General features: G+C 37.9%; 1 protein-coding gene across 1 annotated transcript in view; it reads right to left on the bottom strand.

Annotated features, from left to right (window-relative positions):
- The window catches only part of PRIM2 (DNA primase subunit 2), a 373,726-nt gene extending 368,227 nt beyond the window's left edge, over positions 1-5,499 (bottom strand). Inside the window, exon 1 of the mRNA XM_051997199.1 lies at positions 5,361-5,499. The gene's annotated coding sequence lies outside the window, so the exon portion shown is untranslated. The remainder of the gene's footprint in view (positions 1-5,360) is intronic.
- Between the last annotated feature and the right edge of the window lie 16,664 nt (positions 5,500-22,163).

Raw genomic sequence — 22,163 nt, 5'->3', positions numbered from 1 at the left:
TACTATCACTGTAGAGTAAACTGAGACCTTAAGTGGTAAAGTTACTTGAACTTACTTGTGGTACACAATGCTTGTGCAGCCAAACCCAATTTTCACAAAAGTTTCATGACACTATGATTGACAGTTGACATCTCTACACTATATTTCTTTTTTTTTGAAAACTTTTTTTTTAATTATAACTTTTTATTGACAGAAGATATGCCTGGATAATTTTTTACAACATTATCCCTTGCATTCACTTCTGTTCCGACTTTTCCCCTCCCTCCCTCCACCCCCTCCCCTAGATGGCAAGCAGTCCTATACATGTTAAATATATTATCGTATATCCTACCGTATTTCCCCGATAATAAGACCTATCCTGAAAATAAGCCCTCCCCTTACTGTGTAAGATTCCTCTAAAATAAGCCCTCCCCCGAAAATAAGCCCTATTGAGATTGCTACTATAGTGAAGGTGATCCCCTGGCTACACACTACATTGCGGTATCCTCTGTATGCACTGTTCCCCCCTCTCCCCCGAAACACACGCCGCGCTCTGAGCTGCATCCAATCAGAGCTGCAGCAGTGAGCGCGTCATCCTGTTCTTCTTTTTTTTTTTTTTTTTTAAATAACTTTTTATTGATAAAACCCATACCAGGGTAATTTTTTACAGCATTATCCCTTGCATTCACTTCTGTTCTGATTTTTCCCCTCCCTCCCTTCATCCTCTCCCCCAGATGGCAGGCAGTCCTTTACATGTTGAATAGGTTACAGTATATCATACAATATATGTGTGCAGAACCGAACAGTTTTCTTGTTGCACAGGGAGAATTGGATTCAGAAGGTATAAATAATGCGGGAAGAAAAACAAAATGCAAGCACTTTATATTCATTTCCCAGTGTTCTTTCTTTGGGTGTAGCTGCTTCTGTCCAGCATTTATCAATTGAAACTCAGATCTCTTTGTCAAAGAAATCCACTTCCATCAGAATACATCCTCATACAATATCGTTGTCGAAGTGTATAATGATCTCCTGGTTCTGCTCATTTCACTTAGCATCAATTCATGTAAGTCTCTCCAAGCCTCTCTGTATTCATCCTGCTGGTCATTTCTTACAGAACAATAATATTCCATAACATTCATATACTACAATTTACCCAGCCATTCTCCAATTGATGGGCATCCATTCATTCTCCAGCTTCTAGCCACTACAAACAGGGCTGCCACAAACATTTTGGCACATATAGGTCCCTTTCCCTTCTTTAGTATCTCTTTGGGGTATAAGCCCAGTAGAAACACTGCTGGATCAAAGCATCCTGTTCTTCCCCAGTGATTTGCTTGCTGGTGCCATTGAGAGCAGTGCCGCGGAGGAGAGCTGAGGCAGGACAACATAAAAACCAGGTATGTAAGCGGGAATGAGGGGGCATGATGAAGGATAAAAGGGGCATGATGGAGGATAAAAGAAGAACTCAGGGGGCATGATGGAGGATAAAAGAAGAACTCAGCTAGCACTCACCACGCTAAAGAAATGAAGAACTTCCTTGCAGAGAGAAGAATAGATCAAGTAATGATTCCTGCAGGAATGACTGCCTATCTCCAGACCCTTGATATTGCAATAAACAAGCCCTTCAAGGACCATTTGCACATGGAAGTCAATGACTACATTGAAAATAGAATGGAAAGAAATCAGAGTGGAAACTTTGTGAAACCCTGTCTGCAAGAAGCCGTGACTTGGGTGAAGAAGTCATGGGATAAAATTACTGACAGCTGTGTTGCCAAGGCACTACGAGCAGGTTACCTGGACAAGACATGTTCATTTAAAGAGAACTATATTGCTGGACATGATAGATTGGGTCCACTTCTTCTGAAGGAAACAGAGGTGCAAGACATCCAGGATGGAATTCAGGGTATGGACACTTATGATGATGTTGTTGAAGAAGATGACGTGATCATTATTGAATAAAGGTACTTTTTTTGGTTCACATTTACCTGTTTATTAAAATTGCTGTCAATGTTCATTAAAATAAGCCCTCCCCTGAAAATAAGCCCTCTGGTGTTTTTTCTGTCCAAAAAAATTAATAAGACAGTGTCTTATTATCAGGGAAACATGGTAGTTGCGATACATGTATGCAGAACCGAACAATTCTCTTGTTGCACAGGAAGAATTGGATTCAGAAGATAAAAATAACCTGGGAAGAAAAACAAAAATGCAAGTAATTCATTTCCCAGTGTTCTTTCTTTGGGTGTAGCTGCTTCTGTCCATCATTGATCAATTGGAACTGAGTTAGATCTTCTCTTTGTCGAAGAAATCCACTTCCATCAGACTACATCCTCAAACAGTATCGTTGTTGAGGTATATAATGATCTCCTGGTTCTGCTCATTTCACTTAGCATCAGTTCATGTAAGTCTCTCCAAGCTTCTCTGTATTCATCCTGCTAGTCATTTCTTACAGAACAATAATATTCCATAACATTCATACACTACAATTTACCCAGCCATTCTCCAATTGATGGGCATCCATTCATTTTCCAGTTTCTAGCCACTACAAACAGGGCTGCCACAAACATTTTGGCACATACAGTTCCCTTTCCCTTCTTTAGTATTTCTTTGGGATATAAGCCCAGTAGCACTGCTGGATCAAAGGGTATGCACAGTTTGAGAACTTTTTGAGCATAGTTCCAAATAGCTCTCCAGAATGGTTGGATTCATTCACAACTCCACCAACAATGCATCAGTGTCCCAGTTTTCCCACATCCCCTCCAACATTCATCATTATTTTTTTCTGTCATTCTAACCAATTTGACAGGTATGTAGTGGTATCTCAAAGTTGTATTAATTTGCATTTATCTGATCAATAGTGATTTGGAACACTCATATGAGTGAAAATAGTTTCAATTTCATCATCTGAAAATTGTCTGTTCATATCCTTTGACCATTTATCAATCTACACCATATTTCTTATCCATTCCCTTCTGACTACTCACAGAATCTGCCATCTTAGTTCAGGCCCTCTTCATCTCACTTGGAATGAATTCCAATCTAGTTTCAGATACTATGTGACCCTGGACAAGTCATTTAATATCTTTCTGCCTCAGGTTCCTCAAATATAAAATGATAATAATAGTACCTACTTCCCAGAGTACTTATGGGGATTAAATGAAATAATAATTGTAAGCTACTTAGTATAGTGCCAGACATATAGTGGGCCTTATGTAAATGCTGGCTATTATTTGTAGTAGTAATAGTAGCTACCTAACAGACTGTTGAAAGGAAAATGTAATATAAACTTGAACTACATAAAAATGGGTTAATTATCAGGGACAGGAGAAAAAAGATGACGGCAATGGCCAGTCAATTTAATATAAAAAGTCTGTGCCAAGCATTAATATTTAATATTTATACCATCGTTTAGATCTTGCAAATTGCTAATAGGTAAAGCATAACTTACAATAACTTATGAAACAGGTGATTTTTTTCCTTCTTTTTTCTTCTTTTTATCCAGACCTGTGCTTTCCTTAATGTGGAGAACTCTGGGGTGGAAATCATGCTCCACCTACACTGACTGGCTGGCCACTGAAAAGTTAAATGGCTTGGTCATGGTCATAGATAATTTTACTTTATTCTGCTAATGTTTAAGTGGACAGACACAGGTTGTTTTAATCATATATTACATTTTATAGGGATAAACAATCAGTTACCTGGGGATGTTTAAAAGGCAGTGTAAACTCTAAACAATTAAACATGACATATGTAAAATTCAATGATAAAATAGATTGCAGAAGAACATTAGTATTAGAAATACACTTTTGACACTGAAAATCAGATATCCAGAAAAATTTATTAAGAAGAATTTTACCATTTCTGGTCAAAAGCAGAGGGAACAACCAAACAGAGAAGTGAGAGGAGCTTTATAGTTGCTTATTTGGCACAGTCCCTCCCATCAGAGATTGGATTGGTCCATTCCCTTCAGGGTTACAATCTTTCTGATATGCCAACTGTATGTTTCCCCCTAAATGTGTATAGACATGTTCCCCCTTCCTCATCATACATCCCATGTTCAAAAATGGCAGAAACTCCTCCTACAGGATGTGTTGTTTAATATTCAATTTGCCTATAAAGCAGGGGCAATAGTGATTTGGTCAAGTCAGGTCATTAATCCCAACTAGTTTGGGTTGAATAGCCATTACCTTAAGTCTGTGGTTTTCTCAAAACCATAAAACTCTTTTTGATTGACTGAATCCACCTGTACTTTCCTAGCTCCCCAATTCCTACTTTGCTCAAGGCTTCTATTGATCATATAATTTTTCTGTGGAATCATAACCTTCCTTAACCTCTCACATTTTGAAAACCTCTTGGCCGGTGGTATCCATTATCCCACATTACCTCAAAGCTTGCAAAACTCTAGGGAAACCCAATTTTTCGGTATTTCTCACATTATGGAACACAGACTATAAATTGATAAACACAATTATTTCTATGTTCCTACTACAACTGTATATAAAGTGATAAAGACTCACTATCACTTCTCACTATGTCCACACTGCAATGGCCCAGTGAATAGCGAGTGTCGGGCCAATCTTTTTGAGTTCAAATCTGGCCTTAGACACTTAGTAGCTGTGGGACTCCAGGTAAGTCACTTAACCTTGTTTGCCTCAGTTTCCTCATCTGTAAAATGATCTGAGGGAAGAAATGGCAAACCACTACTTTATCTTTGCCAAGAAAACCCCAAACGGAGTCAGAAAATCGGACATGACTGAAACAAAAGAACAAGAAAGAGATACAATCATTTCTCACTATGTTCATAATACAACTGTTATTAGCTCCGTAAGGAAATGGTAATTTAGGAAAGGTGATGCCTTGCTTAGAGTCACACAGCTACAAGTGTAGAAAAGTGTAGAAAAGAAACCATGCTCTCAAGCCAATCACACCTGACCAAGAGTATTTATTAAGCACTTTCAGCTTGGGATCCAACAGTGGAATACTGTGCGTGTCGTGGCTTTAGGCGCGAATTCATCAGTTTTCAAGCCCTTCCCCTACTCGGACAGAGGCCCTCTTATTCCCAATTATCCCCAAAGGGTAAGAGGGAAGAGGGAGGGAGAGGGGGAAAGCACAACAGGGTGGAGCAATGCAAGTATCTAACTTTCAGTCGTCGATCTTCCCAAACTTCCTGATCTAGAGTCCTTTGGGAAACTAATTATGCTCCCCACCATGCACCACACCCCGGACACAAGTTCTTTCCCTTCCCCAACATCTCACCCCCAGCTGCCCCTAGCTTTGTCTCCCCTCCACCAGCCCACACCAGCCCTGCTTTTCAGCTCAAGTCACCGCAAGGAGAAAAAAGGGACCCGGCACAAACTCCGGGTGGTGAAACAAGTCCTACTTACAGGCTGGAAAGCGGAAACGTGTCCCCAGATCTGCACCAGAAGTTGTTAACCCGCACAAGTCTGCGAAAAGTGCCGGGATCTCTTCCCCTTACCACTAGAATTCAACCCTTCTGTAAGGCGGGAGATTTCGGATAGAAGCGGAAGTCGTCATAACTCGCGCCGGCGGCGGCTAACCCCGCCCCCGGCGCTCCTCCGCGCCGGCCCCGCGCCGGTTCCGTCCCGCCCCTGAAGTTCAAGGTCGCTCCGACTCAGGCTCTGGTGTTGCTTCCGGATCCTGCCTCCAGAAAAGCGGGGCTCAACTACTCCAGTTGTGTGTCCATTTATTCTGCTTCTATCTAGTGCGTTTTGATTTATATATGGCATCTCTCCCTGTCATAAAGTAAGCTCTTGGAAAGGAGGAACACGTTGTTGTTGGTTGGGGGTTTTGTTTTTATTTTGTGCCGGTTTCTTCAAGTCCCCTCTAAAATCCTATTTTTAGCAAGAAGCTTTTTATAAATAAGATATGTTACAGAATAAGCTGGAAATATGCTTAGGCAGAAGGTGATAGCATTGAAGAGGGCGGTCCGCCCTCATGCTAGTGCCGTCCCTCTAATATTATCTGTAGTTTATCCTAAATCAATCTTATTTCCACACGTTTGTTTGCATGTTATCTTTCCCTTTGGACTGTGAACTCTTTGAGAGCAGAGACAGCTGTTGTCTTAGTAAGTGCTCAGCACGGTGCCTGGCTCGTAGTAAGGACTTCATAAACACTGATTGATTGGGAATTAGGAGTTCTTTGTAATGGAAAGTGGGATGCGCAACCTGGGTAAAGAGATAGCAAGTGTTCAGTGTTGATTGCAATCCCAGCATTAATGGAGCCCTGCAGGGGTAAGAGTTGGGGACCTGGCCAGAAATTGACACAAGATGGGCGTCCAACCCAAAAGAAGATTCTTCTTTCTTCTTCCTTCTTCCTTCTTCTTCTTCTTCTTCCTCTTCCTCCTCCTCCTCTTCCTCCTCCTCCTCCTCCTCCTCCTCCTCTTCCTCCTCCTCCTCCTCCTCCTCCTCCTCCTCTTCTTCCTCCTCCTTCCTCTTCCTCCTCCTTCTTCCTCTTCCTACTCATCTTCCTCTTCCTCTTCTTCTTCCTCTTCCCCTCCTTCTCCTTCTCCTCCTCCTTCTTTCTTCTTTTCTTCTTTTTCCTCTCCTTCCTTTCTCTCTCTCTCTCTCTCTCTCTCTCTCTCTCTCTCTCTCTCTCTCTCTCTCTCTCTCTCTCTCTCTCTCTCTCTCTCTCCCCTTCCCTATCTCCCTCCCTCCAAAACCCCAAACGGAGTCAGAAAATCAGACATAACTAAAACTTGTGATTTAGGAAAGGTGGTACCTTGCTTAGAGTCACACAGCTACTAAGTGTAGAAAAATGGCATTCAGACAGACCATGATCTCAAGCCAATCACTCCAGGCCAAGAATATTGCTCCTTTTTCCCTCCCTCCCTTTCCTTCCCTTCTCCCCCTTCCTCCCCCTCCTTCCCTTCTTCCTTCCCCCTTTCTTTCCTTCCCCCCTCCCTCCCCTCACCCCCTCCTTTCCAATCGCTCTCTCTCTCTCTCTCTCTCTCTCTCTCTCTCTCTCTTCTCTCTCTCTCTCTCTCTCTCTCTCCCTCCCTCCCTCCCTCCCTCCCTCCTCCTTCTCCACTTCTTTTCCTCCTTCCCTCTCTCTCTCCTCTGTCTTTTTTAAATAATGAAAAACGGTTTCTACAGAACTTTGAGGTAGTATCGGACAGAGGGTACCACTTACCAAGAGGTTTTCAGAATGTGAGAAGTTAAGGAACAGATTCCACAGAACAATTAAGTAATCAATAGAAGGTTTTAGCAAACAAGGAATTGGGGAGCTAGCAAGGCAAAGGTGTCAGGAAGATCTGGGTTCAAATTCTGTCTCAGACACTATGTAGTACTGGGTAAATCATTGTAATCTTTCTGTGCCTCAAGTTTCCTTGTCTGTAAAAATAAGAAGGTTGAATTCATTGTGTAAAGTACCTAAGAGGAATCAGGGAAGGAATTTATGATCTGATATTGTGGAACTAAAGCTCAGAGAAGGGAATGGATATATTGATCTATGAGTCATCTTCATAGAAATTGTGATTAAAAACCTATGGAAGCTTAAGGAATCACCAAGAAAAAGTATAAGGGATAAAATATGAATAGTCCACATGATGCTGAGTAGAAAAAAATCTGCAAAGATTTTCATTTTAAAAAAACCTTCATCTTCAAAATTGAAACCATTTCTAGTCATATGAAAAGGTTCTCTAAATCACTTTTGATCATAGAAATGCAAAGAGAGAGAGAGACTTGTCCAGGATCACACAGTTACTGTGTCTGAGGCTAGATTGAATGCATGAAGATGTCTTCCTGATCATAATTCTAGTGCTCTATCTATTGCACCACCTAGGTACCTTTTCTCAAGTCCTTACTAGTCTGTCAACTAGAATTCATTAAGTCCTTACTTTATGTCAGACACCAGGTTAAGCACTAAGTATTCTAAGATAGGCCAAAAAACATGATCCTTCCTCCAGGGAAGAGGAGGAGACATGTAAATGACCACATATATAAAGGTGTATACAGTGTAAACAGGAAGCAATTTGAGAGGGAAGGCATGAGCATTAGGACCATGGTATTTTAGCAGAGATTTGAAAGAAGTTAGGGAAGTTTAGAAGCAGAAGTGAGGGGAGAGAACATTTTAGACTTGGAGGATAGTCAATTCAATGAATTAAGAGATAGTATCTCATTAGAGAAAAAGCAAAACCAATAGAATATGTAATGTGGAGGAGAGTAGAATATAAGACTAGAAAGGTAGGAAGGACTAGATTATGAAGGTCATTAAAAGTCAAATTGAGGATTGTATATTTAATCCAGGAGATGATAAACTGTTGGGATTTATTGAATGAGGGATAACATGATTAGATTAAAAGCACAGGTTTGTGCTTTTAAAAAATCACTTTGGTAGTTGAATAAAGACTAGAATAGGGTAAAGAGAGACTTAAAGAAAGGAGACTAACCAGAAAGCTATTGCAATAGTCCAGGTAAGAGGTGATGAGGTCCTCTGCCAGGGCAATGGTAAGTCAGTGGAGAGATTGGGGCATATAAAAGAGATATTACGAAAATAGAATTGATAAAACCTGACAACGAAATGGAAATGGAGAGCCAAGAGAGAAAATGAGGAGACACCTAGCTTTCGAGTCTAAGTAATTGGGAGGATGGTGGTGCCCCAGATAGTAAGAGAGAGGATAAGGGGTAGGTTTAGAGTTTGAAAGATGAGTTCAGTTTAGGACATATTAAATTTAAGATGTCTATGGGACATCTAATTTGAGATGTCCAATAGACAGTTGCACTGAAATGGACAAAGGACTGGCCTCTCCTCCCTCAATCTTAGGTTAAAGGGCCTGGGGCTCACAGAGAAATGTCTGCTCAGCCAGATTAAAGGAGGTGTTTTGCACTTTAAAGTGCTATCTAGGGGAGGGAATGGAGGGAAAGAGGGGAAAAGTTGGAACAGAAGTTTTTTGCAAGGGTCAATGTTAAAAAATCACCCATGTATATGTTTTGTTAATAAAAACCTATAATAAAAAAAAGAAAGATAGGAGTAGGGTAGGGAAAAATTTTAATAAACCCAACAGCTTGACATTTAAGACTCTTTGTCTTCAACTGTAAAACAACAATACTATCAGCACCTATCTCCTAATGTTGTTGTGAGCATTTAATAAGATAATATTTGCAAAGTGTGAATAGATCAGGTGGGTTACCAAGAAATAGATGCTCACATTAGGTACAGACCGGTTGGTTCAGAAAACAGGACAGGCTCAAAGCCTTGATTAAAGGCCACTATTTTTCCTCTAATATTAAATTAAAGCAAATAAACCAATTCTGACAGGAGGCAAATAAGACTGTCTAGCTATTCTAGGAGTTATGCCTCCTGCACTAAAAATTGATGTATTTGGGGGAGAACTTGCTTGAAATGGGTCACTATTCCCCAAAAGTCTGCTACTTCTCTTTATAATTTGTTCTCCTTAACTCTGCTCTTATTTCTTCGGCTTTCAAATTATATATAGCAAAAAGAATTCTGGGTCTAGATTCAGAAGATTTAGATTTGAATCCCAGCCCTGTCACCTCCTATTTGTATAATCTTGGGCAAATGACAACTACTGGGAACCTCAGTTCTTTATATATAAAATTAAAGTATTGTACCTAGATAGCCTCTAAGGTCTCTTTCAGCTCTACATCATCTGATCTTTTTTCCTACCTTTTGTACATCATCCCCTGTGAATCCTGGAACAGCACTTGCTTACGCATTTAGATTATAGCTTTTACCTGGCCCTTCCTCCAACCCCAGGAGGTTCCTTCCCCTTGAGCTCTGTTAATTGCCCTATGACCAATGACACAAATCACTCTCTAGGGGATAGAAACTCCACACAACCAAACAAAAACAACCTGCTTTTAGAGCATGGTTTCACTGCTTTTCATTCTGCAAACCTAATAGCTAGAGTCCTCAAAAACTGCACGATATTGCTTGTCAGACCAGCCCCTTCTGCCCATTTGTGCCAGATAATTGCAGATCTGACTACACTGGATAGAAATCATAAAAGCTTTCAGAAAGCAGATGGGGCTATAGAGATGTTTGATGTCAACGGTTACTTGCCAGTAGTACAGATTTTTAGTAGGAATCCAATTCAATTTAACAAGCATTTATTAATCACTTACTATAGAAAATTAATCACACTACCATAGAGAAAATATAGAACGTGTAAAGTGTTGAGCATGGATCAAGGACTGAGGTTCAAATCTCACCAAAGACACTTTTTTTTAGGTTAAATGTGCAATTCTTCTAAACATATTTCCACATATATAATGCTGCACAAGAAAAATCAGATGAAAAAGGGAAAAAAATGAGAAAGAAAAAAACAAGCAAACAACAAAAACAAAGGTAAAAAATACTATGCTCTAATCTACATTCAGTCCCCATAGTCCTCTTTTTGGATGCAGATGTTTTTCTCCATCACAAGACTATTGGAATTTCCCTGAATCACCTCATTATTGAAAAGAGCCAAATCCATCAGAGTTGATCATCACATAATCTTTTTGTTGCTGTGTACAATGTTCTCTTGCTTCTATTCACTTCACTTAGTACCAGTTTGTGTAAGTCTCTCCAGGCCTTTCTGAAATTAGTTCTGCTGATCATTTGCTAAAAATACTAGCTATATAAACAGTTCTGGTGCGTTTTCTACATATCAAAGAAATCCAAACCCTTACTTTTTTGACTCAGCAATGCCACTATTGGGTCTGTATCCCAAGGAAATCATAAAGGAGGAAAAAAGGAAAAAAATGTTTGTAGCAGCTCTTTTTGTGGTAGCAAAGAATTGGAAAATGAGTAGATGCTCATCAACTGGGGAATGGCTGAATAAGTTGTGGTACATGAGGGTAATAGAATATTATTGTTCTATAAAAAGTTATGAAGACGAATTTTAAAAGACCTGAAAAGATTTACATGAACTGATGGTGAGTGAACAAGCAGAATCAGGAATACATTTTACACAATAACAGCAAGAATGTGTGATAACCAACTACAAAATACTTGGTTTTTCTCAGTGGTACAGTGACCCAAACAATCCCAATAGACTTTGATCAGAAAATGCCATTTGCAACCAGAAAAAGAACTAAGGAGAATGAATGTAAATCAACACATGCTATGTTCACTTCTTTTTTCTGTTGTTTTTTTTTTTTAATCTCTTCCATGGTTTTCTCTTTTGCTCTGATTTTTCTCTTCCAGCATGATTCATAAAGCAATGCGTTTAAAAATAAAATTTTTTTAAAGAACTTGAGTTTTCACTTCTGGGCACAATTATTGGTGTTATTTTGGTTCTTGAAAAGGAGTAATAAATCAGTTTGGAGCCAAATTGTTTAAATGTTAGACCAAGAAGTTTTGATCTAGAGGACATATGTAACCTAAGTTAGTGTATATGCCTTTTATAAAAATGAATTGAAATTATTTAGGGGATCCACAGGACATTATCAAAAAGGAATTTAGTAAAATTCTCCTATCCATATTATTTCTGTGTGTTTCACTCCTTTTATATATACTTCTAGTGCCCGGGATAGTGATTGGCATACAGCAGGTATTTAATGAATATGGGTTAATTAATTAGTTTCTGGTAATTGATTTCTATAAGTGAGTGTTTTTTTGGTAAACTTAACCTCCATATCTGAAGAGAAAAGTAACAGGCTGCAGGTACAGAATTTATGTAAACTAATGAAGTTTTATGGAAGAATACTCTTTGTGGCCAGTAGAGGTCTCTAGAATACTGGAGATGAGCTGACATTTCTCAGGTCTGTCAGAGTTTGTCAGGTTTCTCTAGTTGGTTCTTTATCAAATTATCTGTATACTGCAAGATCCTATAGTCTCAAGCTAGTTGGGAAAGTAGAAAGTATGAGAGATCCCAAATGGTTAATGGGGGGATTATAATACCCCAGATGGGGAAGTGGCATCAAAGAGAGATCTCCAAATATTCCAGAAAGGGTTTCATCTCTGGTTTTTTTTTTTTTTTTTTTTTTTTTTTTTTAGTTCTCAGGGATTCTAGAGCAGTGACTAGCTAGATGGAGTGGTGAACTATTCTAAGATAGAACAGAATGATCTTTACACGAAAGAATTAATTAACATCTTTCTCTTGAGAGTCTACAAGTGAATGTTGACCAAGAATGGGAAAGCAGAAAAGAAAAACCTACTAGAAAAAGAATGCAAAGTCATTGTTATACCACAATATGGTATTAGACTAGGACCTTAATGAAGGATTTTTTTAAATTTTAGATGCTGACATGTTATAACCTATATCACATTGCTTGTCAATTTGGAAAGAACTTGAGAGAGAAGGAGAAAGAAAAATCTGATACGTAAAATCTTATTTAAAAATGAATGTTTAAAAACTGTCTTTATATGTAATTGGAAAAAATAAAATTTAATTTTAAAAATTTCAGGTGCTAAGTATTCTTCATTTCTGGTGTTTCCTTTTTTTTCCTTCTTAAAGTTTTCTTTTTCTTTTCCTACAGATATTGTGGAGATGGTGGGGAGAACCCTGAAGCTTTCCTCTGACTTTGAGAAACTCTCCTTGGAAATTCTCCTCTGGGAGAAACCTGCCCCAGGGAATCAAGATAAAGTGGTTTCATTCCATTCTGCTGTCTTGGTGGGACTGGTTGAGTCTAGGACCACTCTTTACTTAGCTCAAACTTAAGTAGTCTCATTTAGCAAGAAATCTGGATTTCTGTAGATCCTTACTGAGCTGAAATTGGCTCAGGACCATTCCCAGTAGTGGTCTCCACTAGGCCTGATTTTTCATCAATGCATTGATAGCGTTGAGGGAATCTCATTCAGTTGAAACTTAAGTTTCAAGATTTCCTTATAAAAACAGCAATTTTAAACTCATTTCTTTGTAGAAGGTCCAAAGCAGTTTGCTCTATTTCTAGAACCCTGCTCGCTGAGAAGGTATTCTCCTCTCAGTGTCAGCCTCCATTTCCCTAAATAGGACTTTGCAGAGGCCCAAGGAACTCCTTTCTCTCCTTGGTATAACTGCCTTCCAGGACCCTGCCCTCTGAGAAGAAACCCCTTCTTCTCAGTGTTAACACACCCCTGTTTATCTTTCTGACAGGATTTCTCTGCACTCCTTGTTTATCTTTCTGCCAGGACTCCTCTGCTAGACCTTTACTTTTCTGTAAGGACCTTGCCACTGAGGAAGTCAGCCTCTTAGCAAAAACTGACTTCTCAATGCCAATAAGTTTCTTTTTGCCAGTCTAACTATTTGGGTTCCCACAACTCTGCCCTGAGCCAAACCTCATCATTTGGTTCCCTGACAATCTGGATCCCTGAAACCCTGAACCTGGGTCTCTCTCTCTCCGAGCTCATTCTTACACCTCATTAGAGATAGTGTGGTTTTGGCTCCAGACCACCGTAATAAAGAAAATATTGTAATGAAGGGAATCACCATGAATATTTTATTTCCCAGTGAAGCAGGAGGGAAACTGTTCCTTTTCCTGAAGCTGTGTTCTCTTTAAGATTATCACTCAGATTGTGTCCCCTTTTCTGATGTCAAAGATCAGGATCTCTCAGGCTCCAAGGAGTCTAGAGACTGGGCCCATCCTCCCAGGTGAGAGAAGTAACACTATTCCGGGGCAAATCAACTCCCATAGAAATTCTGAATTCTCATTGAATTGAGAAATCCTGATCTGATCAGCTCAGGCTGTCCCAGCTCCCACCAAGATGCCATATATAATAAGTTTCCTTAAACTCAACTTGCAAAAGGCCCAAGCAACTTGCTAGGACTCTTTTTGTCCACTGAGCGTTCTCAGCGTAAAATCCCATTTCCCAATACATCTCTGCCACTATACAAGTCAGTCTCTTAGCAAACTGATTTCTATCCAACAATTAACTTTCATTTTGTAACTAATAATTTGGGAATAAGTGAATTCTTTCATTTTTAAGTCTGTGGCTGATTAAAGGCGATTTTAATAACTCTCTTGGTGCCACTAACCTCATTACCAACTGGGAATTGAGGGGATTCAAACCATCATTTTTGGTTTCCTGACCTCCAAGAACCCCGAAATCTGGACAACATAAAAAAAAAGCCTTTCTTCTTGTTGCCTCAAGCACCCTGAGTTAGGTTTGGGTCATTGTTGGAGTCCCAGGCTTGAGCAGAATTCTCAGGGGATGCTCCAATTGGAATTCCTGCATTCTTTGACAAAAGGCCTACTTTTGTCGCTCTCTATCTCTAGAGATATCTAGAGACAGATGAGTTGCGAAGGATACTAAAGCTTTTTCCTAGGAAAAAAATGAGACAGAACACTCCTGCTTCTAAAAAAAATCCTTCCTTGAGCAGAGAAATTTAGCTTGAGAAAAACCCCAAAACTGGAAAGCTTAAGATGCTGATTAGATTTGCTGGAAAGGAATCAGACACTCTCCACCCAGCCCCTCTAGAGACCTTTCCATCTAAATGCACTCCTAAAGTCCCTTTTTCTCTCACCTGAATTAAATCCTCTGCTTTTAGGCCTTATTCAAAGCCAAACCCCTCGCAGTCTAAGGAGAAATCTGGCTACTCTGGGGACCGCCCAACTTTTTCAGGGATCCAAGGCCAATGATCCGAGGAAACTGGAGGAGCCAATTTTGAGACCTCATGTTTCTCCCACTCCACTGTAACAAACAGCTATTAAGTCCTTAATAACAGGACTTTATCTCTTTAAACCTCTCATGCCTGAACTAAAACCTGAGACTCCCAGCTCTTTTTCTTCTCCTCAGGGCAACTTGTGCCTGCTGGGAAAAAAACACTCAGAGCAGAGGTGCCTCTTTTAATGCAAATTCCTCCTAGACTTAGGCTGGGAACCCTAGAGGTTCATGCTCTAGGTGTCATGGAGACTGTCCAAGGAGACTCCCTAGTCCCTGTCCTGAGTTCGAGCAGGAGAAACACTGGAGGGACTGACTTTCCAGCACAACAGCCCAACACCTGGTGGCAGCTTGGTACAAGATCGAACTGCTCCCCCTCCCCCAAAGTTCTACCCTCTGACAAGAATTTGGGGCTTGATCATGCTCCCCCCTAGCTCCACCAGTCAAACACCTGGCTGCAGGTAAGAAGGGTGGGGCTTCTCCTAAACTCTCGCTCTGGCCCTCTAGTCTCTCCAACCCCTCCCCCATAGAGTGGGGATGGTGTGTGGGGCTCAGGACCTGTCTTGAGATTTCTCCTTTGCCTAAACCAGCTTGGTGATTTTATGGTAAGACCTAACTCTCTTTATCAGACTTCCACAGGAATTTTTTTTTTTAAGAGCATAAACTTTTAGACAGACAATTAAGAGATTTGGAGAAGCTTAATTGCATTCTTATCTTGATCTACAGCCCTGACTAGCAGGGTGACACCCATCCTCCAGACCTTGCCTCACAGCACCTGTGCACTTTGCTATGTTAGCTGAACTACCTTGGAGCAGTGGCTGCTTTTAATTAAAAAGGTCTTTTAATTGAAGGCCTCAACATTAATCCTGAGATAGCCATTAACCCGAAGAGTTCAGAGTATTTTTTAATAAGCCAAAGAACATCAGTGGCTTAGTAGGAAACCTAATAGACACTCTAGATCCAATCAAAGATCACTGATCAAAGATCATCATAACATAAAACAATAATGAAAAAGTTTGAACTATTGTGAGAATTACCAAGATGTGACACAAACATACAATGTGAGCTCATGCTATTGGAAAATTAATATTGATAGACTATCTCGATGTAGAGTTGTCACTTATCTTTAAAAAAAATCAAAAACAAAAACACTGTAATATCTGTAAAGTGCAATAAAACAAAGTATGCCTGTATTATAAGTGCTTCTCTCTCTTCAGCCAGGTCAATTAGCCATCAGCATTTTGGGTTATAAGAGGACCTAAGAAAACAAAGAAAGGTTTCTCACCAAAATCCATTACTGCAATCACAGTAATCTTAGAAATTTAAATACATGGTCCTAGAACTTTCTCCTGATACAATTATTCTCTCTAACTGTCCTTGCCCTCTTGACCACTCAACTAATAGTCTGGAGTCATTCAATATTGATCTCCCTAAATATGTAGGAAGCAGCTTTCTAATGTGGACAGCACATTAGGAACTTAGTAAACACTTATTCACCGCTTAATTTACCTGTTACAAATTACTATTTTCATGTTTTAGATTTTCCCAGTAATAATAATAAGTATTTTGTATTGGCCAGAACACAGGACCAAAGGAAGGAGTTAGTTATTTGTCCTAGGTAAAATATACATAATTAACCAGCAATGTGAATAAAGAGAGTTGGGAGTAATAATCTGAAATTATTCTCTAATTGTTTCTCATCAACTTCAGTTGCAGGCCAATTGGATAGAAACTTGGAAACAAGATGGACTATATCCCCAGCCAACATAGTTCCAGTGAGGTGTTTGTTACTGTTATTAGTGTTTTGTTTTGTTTTGTTTTTTTGTCAAAGTGCTGAGCATCAAAACCCTATTCTCTAACTGTAAATTACAAAGAATTTTCTAATTCTGCCAAAAAATTGCCCAAGACCATAGACTTTGAAAAGATACCAGACCAAGGCAATTAAAAGAATAATTCTACCCTGGGGCATTTTCACTGATTTTTGTCGGCTACACTTAGCTAGTTATATTCATAATATTTAACTGTGGATTAAAAGAATTATCAGCCTGCTCTTATCTGAGAGAGTTTCTAGTCCTCCTGTTCTTAGCAGGTAGAAACACAGGTGAGTGTCTGAGGCCACATATGAAGTCAGGTTTTCCTAATTCTGGGCCTGGCACTATATCCTGCCAGTGATATCCACCCTGCCACTTAGCGGCCTGGAAATACAAGATCTTAAAGAAGAAAACTATTCCTTGAAAACTATAATTGGGCAAGAGGAATTGAATGATGTCATAAGATACGAAGAAATAATAAAACTAGAAAAAAATAAGAGAAGCTAAAAGATCTCATTAGAAAACCAAATGACTTGGAAACAGAGCAAGGAGAGACGATATAAGAATTGTTGGACTACTTGAAAGTTATAATCAGAAAAAGAATCTGGATACAATATTACAAGAAATTATTAAGGAAAATTGCCTTGTGGATAGAGCACCAACCCTGAAGTCAGGAGGGCCTGAGTTCAAATGTGGCCTTAGACACTTAACATTGCCTAGCTATGTGACCCTGGACAAGTCACTTGACTCCAATTGCCTCAGCAAAAAAAAAGAAAGAAAAGAAAGAAAAAAAAAAAGAAAGAAAGAAAATTGCCTTAAAGTTCTAGAACAAGAGGATAAAATGGAAACAGGGGGAAAAAAACCTACTGTTCACCACATGAAAGATATTTCAGAAGAATACGTTATAACCAAGTTTCAAAGTTCCCAAATTATGGAGAAAATATTGCAAACAAGAAGAAAAAAACAATTTAAATACTAGTGAGATACAATCAGGATTTCACAAAACCTAACAGTTTCTACACTAAAAGATCATGATCTTAGAATATTGTTTTTCAAAGAGCAAAAGATCTTATGGGTTTGTGGGATTGTGACCAAGAATAGTTTATTCAGCAAAGATGAGAATAATTCTTTTTTATTTATTATTAAAGCTTTTTATTTACAAAGCATATGCATGGATAATTTTTCCAACATTGACCCTTGCATAACCTTTTGTTCCAAATTTTCCCCTCCTTCCCCCATCTCCTCCCCTAGCTGGCAGGTAGTCTAAAACATGTTAAATATGTTGAAATACATGTTAGATCCAATATATGTATATATATTTATATAGTTATCTTCTTGTACAAGAAAAATCAGATCAAGAAAGAAGGAAAAAAAACTGAGAAAGAAAACAAAATGCAAGCAAATAATAACAGAGAAAGTGAGAATGCTATGTCCACACAGTTCCCAAGGCCTTCTCTCAGCATGTAGATGGCTCTCTTCCTCCCAAGATCATTGGAACTGGCCTGGATCATCTCAATGTTGAAGAGAGCCACATCCATCAGAATTGATCATCATATAGTCTTGCTGTTGCCGTGTATAGTGATCTTGTATCATTATAGCATCAATTCATGTAAGTTTCTCCAAGCCTCTCTGAAATCATCATGCTGGTCGTTTCTTACAAAACAATAACATTCCATAACATTCATATACAACAATTTACTCAGCCATTCTCCAATTGATGGGCATCACTCAATTCCCAGTTTCTTGACACTACAAAGAGGGCTGCCACAAACATTTTTGTACATGTGGGTCCCTTTCTCTCCTTTAAGATCCTTTAAGATCTCTTTGGGATATAGGCCCAATAGTAACACTGCTGTATCAAAGGGTATGCACAGTTTGATAACATTTTGAGATAATCCCAAACTGCTCTCCAGAATAGTTGGATCCATTCACAACTCCACCAACAATGTATCAGTGTCCCGGTTTTCCCACATCCCCTCCAACATTTGTCATCTTTTCCTGTCATTTAGCCAATCTGACAGGTATGTTGTGGTATCTTAATTTGCATTTCTCTGATCAATAGTGATTTGGAACACCCTTTCATATGAGTAGAAATAGTTTCAATTTCCTCATCTGAAAATTGTCTATTCATATCCTTTGACCATTTATCAATTGGAGAACGGCTTGATCTATTATAAATTTGAGTCAATTCTCTATATATTTTAGAAATGAGGCCTTTATCAGATCCTTTGGATGTAAAAATGTTTTCCTAGTTTATTGCTTCCCTTCTAATCTTGTCTGCCTTAGTTTTGTTTGTATGAAAACTTTTTAACTTAATATAATCAAAATTATCTATTTCGTAATCAATAATACTCTCCAGTTCTTCTTTGGTCACAAATTCCTTCCTTCTCCATAGATCTGAAAAGTAAACTATCTTATATTCTTCTAATTTGCTTATAATGTCACTCTTCATGTTTAGATTATCAACCCATTTCAACCTTATCTTGGTATATGGTGTTAGGTATGATTAAACTTTTCTGCCATACTAATTTCCAATTTTCCCAGCAGTTTTTGTCTAAATAGTGAATTTTTATCCCAAAAGCTGGGGCCTTTGGGTTTGTCAAACACTAGATTGTTATAGTCATTGGCTATTTTGTTCTGTGAACCTAACCTATTCCACTGATCAAGTTTTCTATTTCTTAGCCAACACCAAATGGTTTTGATGATCGCTGCTTTATTATATAATTTTAGATCAGGTACAGCTAGGCCACCTTTATTTACTTTTCTCTTCATTAATTCCTTTGAAATTCTTGCCCTTTTTTCTTCCAAATGAATTTTGTTATTTTTTCTAGGTCATTAAAATAGTTTCTTGGGAGTCTGAATGATATGGCACTAAATAAATAGATTAGTTTAGGGAGTATTGTTATCTTTATTATATTCGCTCGACCTATCCAAGAGCACTTGATATTTTTCCAATTACTTAGATCTGACTTTATTTGTGTGGAAAGTGTTTTGTAGTTTTGTTTATATAGTTCCTGACTTTCCCTTGGCAGATAAATTCCCAAATATTTTATATTATCAAGTTATTTTAAATGGAATTTCTCTTTGTATCTCTTGCTGTTGGATTTTGTTAGTGATGTATAAGAATGTTGATGATTTATGTGGATTTATTTTGTATCCTGCAACTTTGCTAAAGATGTGGATTATTTATTTTTAGTTGATTCTCTAGGGTTCTCTAAGTATACCATCATATCATCTGCAAAGAGTGATAATTTGGTTTCTTCATTACCTACTCTAATTCCTTTAATCTCTTTTTCATCTCTTATTGCTGAAGCTAGCATTTCTAATACAATATTGAAAATTAACGGTGATAGTGGGCAATCTTGTTTCACCACTGATCTTACTGGAAATGGTTCTAGTTTATTGCCATTACATATGATGCTTGCTGATGGTTTTAAAATAGATGCTACTGACTATTTTAAGGAAAAGTCCATTTATTCCTATATTCTCTAGTGTTTTTAATAGGAATGGGTATTGGATTTTATCAAATGTTTTTTCTGAATCTATTGAGATGATCATATGGTTTTTGTTAATTTGAGAATAATTTTTAATGGAAAAAATGGATATTTAATGAACTGAAAGACTTTTAAATTTCTTTATTACTGTCAAGAGTATTACCACCACCCCCCAATCCCTTGTGGTCTTATTAGTGAAGAACAAACCCCAAAATCTGAATAGGATTTTAGTTAACCAAAAGTTAATGGAGTAATGGCCTTGATCTCCAAATAATAAACAAAATTTGTGCCTCTCTGACAGGCAAACATAAACACCAAAAAACACAAAAATAAGACTAATATAATAATGATCATCAACATTAAATAATATAATGTGTTTTTGTTTCTGATAACCCGCCCCAAATATCCATTCAATCTGCATATTTCATCTCAAGCCTTAGCTGTCCCCTATAGCCCTCTGATGCCTAGTAACATTTTCCCTTGGAATTCCTTAAAAAAAGCATTATTCTCAGAGCAGCTCTAGAGTGGTATTCTTTCTACTAGATCTTCTTCCTGGGACCCAGGTTACTTGCTGAGTTTCCCTAGTCAATGCTGCTAAAAATATGCTAGGAATAAGAATTTAATTCAGTTTAGTATGGCCTAACACAGTCTATTAAATTTGATTTTATGTAGTGAATTTATGTATAATAAACTAATTTATGTAGTGAAAAGCAGCTCAAACCTCATGTGTATGTATATATACATACATACATATAATGTGTGTGTATATATGTATACAGATATAGACATGTGTGCATCTATATCAAATGTATATAATACATACATGTTATCTATAGATGTATAAATATAAATATAGATATAATCCCCCTGAAAATAAAGAGAATTTCACTTTTTACATGCTAGTTGCTCTTTTTATATTTATTTGAATTGTGTACCTGGTATGGAAAATATAATCTATAGGATGAAGGAGGAACCTTAAAAAGAGTCCATGAAGTCCTGATTTATAAAATAAGCTCTTTTGTCTCTTAATATTATCCAACAAAAACTTTTAAAAAGGATTTTAAATGTTCTTTTTATATACATTTTTATGTCAATATTCCTAGTCCCATTTTTGAGAACGTATACGTACATACCACAGATTGTGGTTCAGTCATTCAGTCATGTCTGATTCTTTGACCCCATGGACCATAATGTCCATGAGATTTTCTTGACAAAGATACTGAGTGGTTTGCCACTTCCTTCTCCAGTAGACTGAGGAAATAGAAATTAAGTGACTTGCCCAGCATTACACAGTAAATAATTGTCCAAATCTAGATTTGAACTCAGGTTTTTCTGACTCCAGACTCAGTACTTTACCCACTGTGTGTACACACACACACACACACACACACACACACATAAATATATGTGTGTGTATATGGGTTTATGTAAATATGTGTGTATATTCAAATATATGTATACACATGTATATGTGTTTTGTGTTCATGCATTGCATGTATATGTAAATATGTGTGTAAATATGCATGTGTATTGTGTTGTGTACATGTGTGTGCATATATGTGTGTGCATATAGCATGCACACATGCATGATGATCTTAGCATCTTGAAAAGAGGTCATATTTTCCAGATTAGATGCAACATATACATGCATGACCTTTAACAAGGTAATGAATGGCAAGCCTAAGAACTCATTTACCTAGTTGCTCAGGATAAGGACACCACAAATTCAGATTAAAAACAGCAAGATTTTTCAAATTTGCAGTCTATTATAGTCACTCAGAGATGTTTGCATATTTCAACAAGTTTCATCAAAACAAAACAAAAAACCTTTTACAATTCACCGATCCTGGTTGGTTATAAAAATTTGCTATGAAAGTAAAAAGGAAGAATATGATTAGAGTAATATTGTCCCTTCAAGAGTACAGATTAATCTGAACAGCATAAGGCTTCCTTAGATCTGTTTAATTCCAGGTAAGAGTCTTAATTAACTTATTCTGGAACAGCCAATCATTCGGCAAAGTTCTACATTATTCACAGGCTCAGAAATTTTCTCCCAAGTGGGAAATTTCCTGTTTAAAAAGGAAAAAAGCACAATGTGAAAACTGAATCAAGAGAATTTTACTTTCACCTACACAAAGTTGTTCATTGAAATTTCCTAGGCACAAACATACCTGTAGCAATTCTCAGACCACATTTCTTTTTAAATAGCATATGCATTTCCCTTGAATGGTAGATTATTGCCTCTAAGGCAATTTAGATAATCATATCTGAAATCAAAATTCAGAATGATATCAAATTGCATTCACAAGAGAGTTTACCTCAAATAACAAATTTTGTT

Source organism: Antechinus flavipes, chromosome 4 (assembly GCF_016432865.1).
Source record: "Antechinus flavipes isolate AdamAnt ecotype Samford, QLD, Australia chromosome 4, AdamAnt_v2, whole genome shotgun sequence".
In the NCBI taxonomy this organism is placed as follows: domain Eukaryota; kingdom Metazoa; phylum Chordata; class Mammalia; order Dasyuromorphia; family Dasyuridae; genus Antechinus; species Antechinus flavipes.
This window is presented reverse-complemented; position numbering and strand designations above follow the sequence as displayed.